Source organism: Carettochelys insculpta, chromosome 1 (assembly GCF_033958435.1).
Source record: "Carettochelys insculpta isolate YL-2023 chromosome 1, ASM3395843v1, whole genome shotgun sequence".
Taxonomy (NCBI): domain Eukaryota; kingdom Metazoa; phylum Chordata; order Testudines; family Carettochelyidae; genus Carettochelys; species Carettochelys insculpta.
Genome location: NC_134137.1, coordinates 183,545,740 through 183,558,119, shown reverse-complemented (window position 1 = coordinate 183,558,119; position 12,380 = coordinate 183,545,740). Strand labels below are relative to the sequence as shown.

At 40.5% G+C, this 12,380-nt stretch overlaps 1 protein-coding gene across 1 annotated transcript in view; it reads right to left on the bottom strand.

Annotated features, from left to right (window-relative positions):
- The window catches only part of LOC142006946 (uncharacterized), a 43,093-nt gene extending 31,116 nt beyond the window's left edge, over positions 1-11,977 (bottom strand). Inside the window, exon 1 of the mRNA XM_074983459.1 lies at positions 11,846-11,977. The gene's annotated coding sequence lies outside the window, so the exon portion shown is untranslated. The remainder of the gene's footprint in view (positions 1-11,845) is intronic.
- Positions 11,978-12,380: the final 403 nt, after the last annotated feature.

The window sequence follows — 12,380 nt, the reverse complement described above, 5'->3', positions numbered from 1 at the left end:
AAGGTGCTCAAGATATATTCTTGGTACTTCTGTGGAAATGAATCTCCTGGTTAAGGATTCATGCTGTAAAACAGTGACTGAAGAGAGAAATAGTTACCTCACCCTCTTTTCCCTCCACCCCCACCTATTTTCTTCATCTACCTGTTGTGCACCCTCTTATCAGCTCTTTTGGGAAATGATATATGATGGCACCTTTCAGAAAAGTACCCAAATTTCTAGGAGTGCCATCAAGCTACTACTGTAACACAAGTAATGAAATCATCACTAGTTGCCTTTCGATTAGAAATTACTTTGATTGTCTCCTTGATGAAAGGGTATGGCAAGACTAGAAAAGATATAAATCATCTGATAGAGCTTTTAAAATTCCTAGGCTGCACCTACAGTAGCAAGTTCTTTAGCAAAATCAGGCCCTTTTTCGAAGGAACACACAGAGCGTCCACCCACAAACTGTGTTCTTTTGAATTCCTTTCAAAAGAATGCAGCTCTTCTTCCAGAGGCCCTCTTCTGATCCTGGATCAGGAAGGGCACCTCCTTTCAAAAACTTCTTTAGAAAAGTGGTATGTGTAGATGCTCCACAGGCCCTTTTTTCGAAAGAACAGGGCTCATGGTGCCAGATTTTTCAGTCCCTGGACCTTTCTTTCAAAAGAGCATGGGCTGTATGGACACTCTCTATTGAAAGAGCAGATTGATCCTTCGATCCACCTTTTTGTGTGTGGATGTGCTCTTTCAAAAGAAGATCTTCCAGAAGATATCTTCCAGAAGGAACATCTTTCGAAAAATCGCTGTAGTATAGACACAGCCCAAGATAGGAACGGCAAAAGCAGAGGCAATCAATAAGAATAAAATGTCCTTTCTCAGATGATCATATTTGTCTCCCTTTGTATTCTGTGTGTGCAAATCAAAAGATAAACACGTGTTTAAGTTTTTTGATCGTTTGAACTAGTAATTAAAAAAGATATTTTTCTGTTTTAATCAAATAAGTCTCTTTGAAATTATCTGCAGGAAACAAATGTTTAATGTTTCCTGGCCATTAGCATGTTTAATGGGATGATAGCACTATCCTTTTTTCTAGGGTGAGATTATAGTGCCCACCGAGAGAGGGGGAGGAAAAAAAAAGAGAAAAGCTGTAGGAGTCTGGTAAAAGGAGAATTTACTGTTACTTTTACAGTCCCCAAAATTAGAAAACAGAGTTAGTCATAGGATCAAGTACCATAATTTTGGGGGGATGATCCTTTCACGGAAAAGGGCATTTCATCTAGGACCACTGCATGGGTAGTCCCCTGAGCCAGTTGCCTGGGAGCAACAGAGTAGTGGTTAACCCTGAGACAAGTGTTGCTCCAGCAGCACAGACGTTACTGGATTCAGAACTGTCCCAGTGTCCTTAGCTATACAGCAGGGATTCCCAACCTATGAGTCCAGACCCAAACATGGGTTGTGATTAGATTTGTTAAGGGTCTCCAGCAGCTCGGACCTGCATGTGGCTCTTAAAGAAACCATTTGCAGCTCCTTAATGCTGCCATGTTCAGCAGCTATCCCAATCAATAGAGAAGCAGTTATATATGTATATGGCCTCTTTCATCTCGAGAGATGGTGGTTAGCAGTGGCGGTGAGGATCTATGGGTAATGTTTGCATCTGCAGTTTCTCTCATGGCTTTTCTGTCCAATATTGGATTTGCACAATCGATTGTAATAACTACCTGTCAGTTTATTTCCAAATTCTTGAGTCTGAGAGTTTTTCCTTCTAAAACGGCATTCTTTTGCATGGCTTGCACATATACGATTGAAGGATGATGTGCCCTGTCATAGCAATCGTTGCCAGGTATTTCGATGTGATGATGTAGATTCCCAGGATTTTGGATGGATGTTGAATTTTTCTATGGCATTTTTGCGTGCATCCTTGAATCTTAGGTTTGGTTTTCCTCTTGTTCTCAACCCACATGGCAGTTCACCGAAGAGGATTTCTTTGGGAAGACGTTCATCACCCATTCTTCTCACATGACCAAGCCATTGTAGGCTTGTACTGTTGAGGATCACTATGAGGCTGGGTATGCCAGATCTTGACAGGACATCTGCATTTGAAACTTTATCTTGCCAGTTGATATTCATAATTCTGTGGAGGCAGTGAGGATGGAAGCTTGTCAAATTTTTCTCCTGGTTCGAGTAGGTGGTCCATGCTTCAGAATCATAGAGCAGGAAACTCACTACACATGCCTGGTAGATTAGTATCTTTGTTTTCACTGTCAGTTTAGAATTGTTCCATGTTCATTTCATAAGTCTGCCAAAAATAGTAGCTGCCTTCCCTGATTCTGATGTTCAGTTCTTCATCCATGGATAGGTTTGTTGTGACAGTAGATCCAAGGTAACAGAATGGTTGAACCATACCTAATGGGCTGTTATCCAGAATGATGTTGGGTTGCTGAGGTACACCTTGAGTGAATACAACAGTTTTCTTCATGCTTATGTCAAGGGAAAACAACTTGCAGGCTCTGAATAGAGAATCCATCAGTGACTGTAACATGTCTTCATTATGAGTGATGAGAGCTGCATCATATGTGAAGAGGGGTTCCCTAATGGGGACTTTCTTGACCTTAGTTTTGGCCTTGAGTCTTGCCAGGTTGTAGAGAGAGCCATCTAATCTTGTGTGGAGAAATACACCACTGTGTGAGTTTTGAAAAGTGCAATTTAGTAGAACTGAGAAGAATATGCCGAAGAGGGTAGAGGCAAGAACACACCCTTGTTTGATTCCACTATTCATTACAAAGAGTTCCAATGTAGATCCATCATATTCAACTGTTGCTTTTATTTTTTCATGAAAAGATGTTATGAGCTTGAGTTGGGTCTGTGGGCAGCCAGTCAATCTTGGTTAATACTCTGCACAGTCCTGATCTACAAACTGTGTCAAACGCCTTTGTTAAGGCCACAAATGCTATCAATAATGGCTTTCCTTGTTCTCTGCATTTTTTCTACAGTTGTCAAGGTAAGTAAATCATATCCATTGTTGAACTGTGCTTCTGGATAGACTCGATCTGCAAGTTTTTGCAGGCATTTGAGAATGACAATGAGATGCCTCTGTAGTTGTTGCAGTCACCCTTGTCACCTTTATTTTTATAGAGAGTAATGATGTTTGCATCCTTCGTGTCATGTGGAATATCTCCCGCTCTCCAACATTTAGGAGTAAGTCATAGAGGAAGGGGAAGAGCATGGCCTTGTTTGTGTTCAGGACTTAAACTGGAATTGTGTCATTTCCTGGTGCTTTTCCACTGGAGAGGGCATCAAGAGCTTGAGAAAGTTACTCCTCCGTTACACTCTGCATCTAGCTCAGACATTTCTGGAAGAGTTGGGATGAAGCGGTCAAGTTTAGGTTGTATTATACACTTGTGAGAATAAAGACTTGAGTAGTGCTCCCCCCCAACTGGACATCTGCAGCTTCTTGTTCGTGATCATCTGTCCATTTAAATGCTTTAGTGGGGCAACTTGGGTAATGTTTGCTCTGAGTACTTTTTTCAGTTTATCATACATGATTTCCAGGCCACCCAAATCAGTTACACATTACAAAAACAACTTCTTGACCTTTGATATTTGTTGTCACCCCAAGCAAGCCACTTAATAGACTCTTGCAGTAAGTAATTTTTACTCCCCCAGCTTTCTCTCCCACCCTTTTGCCACCCTTCTGTTCTATGTAGCTAATTTGTCAGTTTTCATTTTTTTGTTTGTATCTCCCCCCAGCCCCTGAGTGTGACTCAATCAGCCCCTCCAGCCTCTGAGTGTGGGGTTTAAGCTGGGAGAGGCGGGGGGAGGGAGTTGTTTGGGGATGAGGGTCTTTCTCCCACCACAACTCAGATCAACTATAATAATAAAAGAATAATTAACTATAATAAATGTAGTGCTATTATTTTATTATTATTAATGTTTCCCTTTCTCTATGAAATAACTACCACGAATATATGAACATGACAGGGTACATATTCTTGCCTTAGGTGCAAAATTAGCTAGTTACAACACTGCTTCCCCCCCGTCCACACACACACATGCACTGGTTTTGAATTGCCTTGGGTCCCCAAGTCTTCCTGAATTCTCAAAATGAGTCCCTGCCTGGAAAAGGTTGTGAACCGCTGCTATACAGGATACTGCAAGAATCATGCCAGTTTCAGGAAGTCATGGAATCTGTGACTTCTCTGCCCTCCGTGACAAACACAGAGCCCTAGCTATCGTATGTCCTTGTTAGACTTTGATCATGTCTCCCATCTAGACAGGCATCACCTCTCCTCTGACCTCTGATTCTCACTTCATTCCCATCCAGTGAAAAGCTAATGAGCATAGGGAAGTAATTGCTAAGTGTTTTTTGCTCAAGGCTGATTGGCCAAAAATGGGAATGGGAAAGCAAAATATAATTTCATTCAGAATCTTACCTTTAATACACATATACCTCTAGGGAAACCAAATGAGTGCCCAAACAATATACATTTTATTGTTCATGCCTAGTATGGCTAGTGCTCTTCTTTCAGGGCATTTAAGATAGAAACATTTGTTATAGATACATTGTAAGTATGAGAGCTCACACAACAGAACAGGAAAAGAATGCAGCATAGAAGACAAGAAGTTGGTGCAGGCTCAGCCATATCCTCACCTGGTGTAAATCAGGACAGAATCATTTAGTCCAGCTATGCTAGTTTACTCCAGCTGAGGATCTGGCCCACAATATTTGGCGACTTTTATTTGTAATTGATTCTATTTCTGAAAGTATGCATCTTAACTAGCTACCCCGTCAATTTTTAAAAAAGGTTGCATCATTATGTTAACAATTGCAGCTTATTATTAACTTAGAAGTAAAACCACACAAGGTACATTAATGATATGATTCAAGCCCATGCAGTCTGAGGTAGTAAGTACTGAATGCCTAAGACTGAGTGAGTCAAACAGGCATGCCCATCCACTCAAATATTTAGACATTTGTTTCCTTCTAAACATGACTTATTTTTGTAGAATAGAAAGTTCTGAACTATTTCATTTAAAAAGCAAGAAAAAAGACTTGTTTCAGCTGAGTTTGAAATTGGCCATTGAGATGCCACAATGCCGCATGAGAACAGTACTTCTCCTCTATAAGATCTGGCATTCTCTGGATGACTTGACCTAGGACATCAGGGGAGTCCCATGAACACAGCGCCTCAGGGAAGATTTAGTCTCTGACCCAAGAGGACACTGCAGACAGAAAATCTGATTTTGATCAGCTCTCCTGTTAACATAGAGCTGGATTCTGACAGGCTTATTCAGACTGAGTGGCAATTTATTCCACAAGTAGGCCCACTGCAACCACTGAGATTAATTGTGCAGTAAGGAATTAATTTGTATGAATAAAGTGCCAGAATCCAGACCAAAACTTTTCAACCTGTTTTGCCAGTCTTCATTTAAACAACTTTTATGATAAGTTCTCACTCAGTTCGAATAAGTGCAGCACAGGTGACTTGTTCTTAAATTCATTCCTAACTGATCCCTATTGCTCTTTTATCATGAAGGTCTCACAACACGTATGGCTGGGTCAAACATAGTATGGGTCAAACTGTAACTTCCCTCTTAGGAAGAGAGCTTAGTATGGCTCTGCAGTGACAAAGAAGAGGTGGCTTGGGTCAGTTTGCTTTCAGTATTAGAATACTTTAGGGTATGTGTCTGAAACCTATGGCTCAGGAGCGACATGCAGCTCTCTAAGGACATCTACCTAAATAGCAAACAATACGTGATCTTGACACGTTGGATAATTCCCCCTAATACATGATCATGCAACATAAGTCTATATTTAGTGCATATGCATAAAGAGGCAGAATTAAAATTTCATGGGAAACTTTGGGTGCGTCTACACTAGGAACTAACTTCAAAGTTAACTTCAGAGTTAGGCACTACTTCGACGTAGCTAACAGAGTCCACACATATTTTCCCCTGCTTCGAAGTCCTTACTCCCTTCCCAGGAGTAGAGTAATGCCCTACTTCAAAGTTTAACTTCAAAGTAGGGTGTGTGGAGATTCTCAATTTCAAAGTTGCTTACTTCAAAGTTGTACTTCAAAGTAAGCAGCAGCAAAGTTATTTTTGTAGTGTTGACACAGCCCTTTAGATTGTGCATTTCCCTAATTCCGATGCTTCACTTAGCAACCTTAATGTTCCTTTCTATTTTTTTTTCAGTGGGAACTATATACAATGTCTTTTAGAAAGCTGATAGATTTTTTAAGAATTTTCCAACTATTTGTTTCCTCGTCTCATAACTTTAACAGCTAAACACTCACTTTTACATAGCCTGTTTACTTCTGCAAAATATATCCCCTGTCTTTGGGCAAGTTTCTCCCACTCTGGCTATGGCTACACTAGCACACTACATCGAAGTAGCCTATTTCAAAGTAAGAACATCGAAACAGGCTACTTCGACACGTATCGTGTACATGTCCTCCAGGGCTGGTGATGTTAACGTTCAACGTCGAAGTAGCGACAGGGAACGTCGAAAGGATCTTCCCTGGAAGGAAATGCGGAGCGTTCACACACACAAGTGCTCTCTGTCGAAATAAGTGGCCAGCAAAGCCTGCAGATGGGGTCATAGGCTGTACTAGTCCTTCTGGGGCAAGAGCAAGCCGGTCCCTTAAAGGGCCCCTCCCAGACACTCGGCCTGCACAGTACGAGGTCCACAGAGCTGACAACCGGTTGCAGCCCCCTTGCACACAGCATGGACCCCCAGCTGCAGCAGCCAAAAGCCCTGGGCTAAGGGCTGCTGCACACGGCAACCATAGAGCCCGGCAGGGGCTGGACAGAGTGTCTTTCAACCTCTCAGCTGATGGTCACCGTGGAGGACCCCACTATTTCGATGTAGCAGGACACAGATCGTCTACACATGCCCTACTTCGATGTAGAACATTGAAGTAAGGTGCTATTCCCATCTTCAGATAAGAATAGCGATTTCGACGTCTCGCTGCCTAAAGTCAATTTCAATGTCAAAATAGCGCACGGTGCATGTAGACACAATGCGTGCTTTTTCGACGTTGTGCCAGCTACTTCAAAGTAGCTGGCTAGTGTAGACGCACCCTCTGTGTGGCTGAATAAGTTCACTATGCTAAAAGTGTACATCTGCTGACATTCTATTGATTTCAAAGGATTGTTTTTTGTAATTCAATAATACAAAATAGCAAATTAATCTAGCAAGCAAAGACTTAAAAAACTATCATGCAAACCACATTCCTGCACAAATCATACGTATTCACCTGACTTATCTTTTAAAACTCTGAGAAATAGTATTTACAATAAAAATGATATTTCTATACTAATGAACAGCTAAAGTAAGGACATTCTGATTTGTTTCCCATAGAACAACCTTTCTGGCACATAGGAGAAAGGATTACGATGATAAATGTGACTATTCTTATACTGTACATGTTGAAGTATATTAAAGTGCTTTGCTGGCACAAGCCTCATAAAATAGAGCAGGAATTACAAAAAATTAACATTGGTCAACTGAATGAGAGTTTTCCAAAAGGAAGTATAAACAGGATGTGCGCTTTAAATCCAAATAACAAAAGATACTGTTTTCTTAAGTTGTTAAGAGTGGAATGCAAAGTAAGCACAGTAGATTGGGTTATTTAATATTATACAAACAAAGTTACAATGACAATCTGGCAAAATATAGATATATAAAAATGCCCTCTTACAAAGTTTCATTTATTTTTATAACCCTCCAAGCTACCCACTCTATAAAATATTAACTAGTAAATGGTTAAAGGAGCTAAAAACTCTTCCCAAATGATCAATTAACACTTTCCCCCTCCCCCTCTCTGATTGTAATACAGCTGTATTTCTTTTACATACACTTTAAGCCAGAGACTCGGCTGGTATAATTTTACAAATAGGAATATTGCCTTATATAAATCTTATCCCCTAATCTTAAAAATAATTAATTCCTCATTCTACCACTTTCCAGAATTCTGGTTTCTGCTTCTGTCCCTACTAATCACAAAAGTACTGACCTTTTTTATAAAAAAATTTACCTGTACAACAGTCTTTTTTTTTTTTTCTAATCTGTTCTTGGTGATACTAATACTATAGTGATGCGTGATATTTTTCCTGTTGTTGGGGAGAATATGAATGGGCATGCATTACTGGACAGGGCCATTTCCAGGTATGAGATGACTGTGTGTTCCAGATGCTAACAAAGAAGTCTACAAGAAGAAGTATTTACCTTTATCCAGAGGCATGCCACGCACTCAAATTTCACAGAATGTATCTATGACGCATTGATCATCACAACCAGGATCAGACTAGAAAAGACCTCTGTCGCTCCTTTACTGACCACAGAAAAACGGGAGAAATTGGCATCAACACCTCAATATGTGGAATGAGGTGTCAAAGAATAAGTTGCCGGCCCCCTCACCTCCTGTCAGTCACTGAAAGCAGATTCAGCCACCTGAAGCTGAAATGTGGTGTACTGAAGGCAGGTAGTTTATCAGTAATGTTAAAAAAGCTACTTTTTCCCCCAAAACTAGATTTTGTGCATGAGTACATGCGGCCAGTCAGACCCAGGTCAATGAAAGACAGGTATAATTTGGCAATTTTATATCTGAGAAGCCAGGGGGCCTCTTTCAAAGACTAAGACACGTTCAATGAGTCCCATTTGCCAGCAGTTACAATACAACAGTCAATATTTTGTATATTTTACTAAAGTGGAAACTCTAATTTTTTCCCCATATTATCATGAGGTTACTGTGGTAAACACTTGCTAAAAACTTATACCCCTCTGGGAGCTCTTAAAGGAAGTTGGCCCATTATCTAAAACAAATGCAGGAATGAATTTTAATCAAATGAATATTCTTTAAAAAAATTGGGCAGACTTTAGCATTTTTCAGCATTTATACTATAAACAGAAAGATGGGCATTAGTCATCTCTTAATATAGGCTGAACCCCTCTAGTCTGGCATTCCCTCAATTGGCAACATCCATAATCCACCATGATTATAGTTACCTGGATGACAACTTATCATGGGTGTGGCCAAGTTTCCCGTGGTCCTGTAAAGTTTGTTAACATCCACCAGTCTTAGCTCTCCATGTTCTGTGCTGTTACTTAGCTGTAATTGACCCCTAAATGTCTTCCAAGACCCCAGTAAGCAGTGGGAGTATTAACAATGCTGTTAGACAATACTGACCTCCTATGGTTAGGCAAATTCTTTCATTCAGCACCTGCCAGGTCCTGAGGGTGCCAGCCTAGAGATGATCAACCTATAAATGGTCACCTGACTGGACAAGAAAATATCTTGCTTGTAGTAAAATGCTAACTGTGCTACTTCCAGAAGACACGGTGGATGAACTAATACCTTTTATTGGGTCAACTTCTGCTGGTGAAAGGGACAAGCTATTGAGATTACACAAAGCACTTCTTCAGGCCATCTCTGTCTCTCACAGAAAACATTAGATACTTTACTGGATTTAAAAAAACAAAGGAGTCAAATATTTTATGTAGTTACTGGATCTCCATTCCAAATGGCTGAATGTAGTGCCTTGAATTTGAATAGTGGCACAGATATAGCTATATTAGCCTGTATGGCTACGTCTACACGTGCCCCAAACTTCGAAATGGCCACGCAAATGGCCATTTCGAAGTTTACTAATGAAGCGCTGAAATGCATATTCAGTGCTTCATTAGCATGCGGGCGGCCGCGGCGCTTCGAAATTGACGCGGCTTGCCGCAGCGCATCTCGTCCAGACTGGGCTCCTTTTCGAAAGGACCCCGCCTACTTTGAAGTCCCCTTATTCCCATGAGCTCTTCGAAGTAGACGGGGTCCTTTCAAAAAGGAGCCCCGTCTGGATGAGACGCGCAGCGGCAATCCGCGGCAATTTCGAAGCGCCGCTGCCGCCCGCATGCTAATGAAGTGCTGAATATGCATTTCAGCGCTTCATTAGTAAACTTCGAAATGGCCATTTGCGTGGCCATTTCGAAGTTTGGGGCTTGTGTAGACACGGCCTATTCTATCAAAACAAAAAAGCATTCAACTAGAATGCAGATTAACATGGCTGTATCTCTATAACTATTCAACATGCAAGGCACTACATTCAGCTGCTTGGAATAGAGATCTATCAACTACATGAAATACTTGACTGCTTTTTTGTTTTGATAGAATACAGACTAACACAGTTATCTCTCTGTTACTGGATAAAATGATTTTGGGGATCAGAAACATTCCACTATAATTTTCAAAACTTTCTGAGGATAATTGGAATAAAAGAAATCTTATGAAAGTGAAGCATGTCATGGAAATCCCTACCTAAGAAAATTAATATGTACAAAAGGAACAGCTACAATTGTATAAGTTTAGAAAAAAATGAGAAATTTTTAAAGAGAAAAGGGCTACAAATATTTTTTAAATAAAAAAAAATCTTTTTCTCACCATCTCAATTAAATAATCCACTAGAACACCAGAGAAGAATAATAAACATGCAAAGGTACAGCCAAGGCCCACAGGAAGATTATCTAGAAGATGGAGGATCTGGAAATATCCAGAGATTAAAGGTAAAAATAAATTTTCTAAGAAAATTATGTCAAAAACACTTTACTGAAAATGTAGCCTCATTGACTTTGTGGTTTAAAGTAGTATTCAGTGTTAATAAGCAAATCAGTGTTTGACTTTCTGAAAGATCAGAGTAAGAAGGATTTCATTTAGGCATTGGAAGGCAGAGGAGGTTATTTCCTTTATCCTTGACACTTGGGAATTCATACAAGAGGGCTTTCCCTCCTCTCCTCCTTTCCTTTCCCTGGCCTCAAAAAGATTCTCTTGCCATGGCCATTGTCAATAAAAAGGAGTCAATAAAAAGGAGAAGTAGAAAAAGCAGACGTTTTACACAAATAGTCAGACAACAATATTGTATTTTAGAACTCCAGATGCAGGAGAGGAACGATAGATTAGGCTCTGGCCATCTTTTGTCCTGATATTTTCCCCATGTTCTCCTCTAGTGCTTTGTTGGCAAAAGAAGGGCAGGAAAATAGAGCCATTATCGAGCTCAGAAAGATAATTTAATTGAGTTTTTCAGTCAGTGATGTGCCTGGAGGAGCCCTTGCTGTTTAATGAATGTTCTGTTTTCTCATGGTCAAAACATATGAAAAAGAGACTCAAATGCCTGGCACATTGATTCCATTTCGTACTCCATAAACATACATTACTGAAACCTTTGAAGCTGAAATTAACTTGGCAGTATTCTATCTGTGAAGTGTTGCATCCAAAAGTCTAAGGACATGATATACCCCTAATGTTTAGATAAGCAATTATCCAGTTTGGTTTTCTATCAAAACTAGTGCCAAACTGTTTTGCAAACAAAAAGGATCTAGCCCTAACATAGAAAAGGCAGATATTACTATTACCAAAGGAGAATGCCGCAGACTGATTCTTGCATATCAGCCTAACAGAGGTCTACGCCACATCTTATTAAGCAATTTTATCTCCATATTTCTGTCAAGTTCACTGTCTCATTCTGCTGTAATTTTGAGAACAGATGTGTTGTAGCTACCTAGATAGCTGTGCTATGACTGGAAGCAGTATTTTTCTCATTATATGACCACTGATACACCGGTTGTCACTGCACAAAACGTAGAAAACAGCATCTGCACCCAAATGCTGACAATTTAAATCACTCATCCAGTGGAAAGCCCATTGAAGTCAGTGATCCTGTCTATTGATTTCAGTGTCAAAACAATTCAGATAAGTTTTGTTTAACTCATGCTATTCAATATATATGTTGTATTACTTTGAAGGTATGTTGGTAACATTTTTGCACTGATCTTCATTCAACGTTTCATTAACACAGACACAATAAGACAACAAATCTTATTTACCTTCCTCTATCAAAGTTTCATGCACATCTTATGCAGTTCTGGAAAAAAAAGCTATTGGCCTGCTTCATGGGCCTGCTTCAAATCCAGTCTGTCCCTTTGGAGCATAATAACTCCTGGTCTGACTGTTGCTCCTTCCTAAGTGCCAGCCTAAGGAAAGCCACAGTGCTGACTTTACACCATGGCCAGAGCAGAACAGCACTGTGCACCAGTTGTGCTCTTAAAGTGGCAGGATGTCATATTTAGTTCTATCCTTTATGCCAGTGTTTCCCGATTTTATTTGGCCACAAAACCCCTTTAAACTCAAAAGAATGTTGCAGAACTCCATTCCCAGGCTCTACCAACCTTACCCCCAAACTCAGCCCCCATCTCCAGGCTTTACCTGACTCAGGCCCCAAATCCACCCCCATATCCATAAGCTTTACCCCCATCCTGCAAACCCACCTCCCCATGCCCAGGCTCAATCCCTTTCAGCCTCAAACCCAACTCCCCAGCCCCAGATGTAGCACCTCTCAGCCCCAAACCCACTCCTGATACT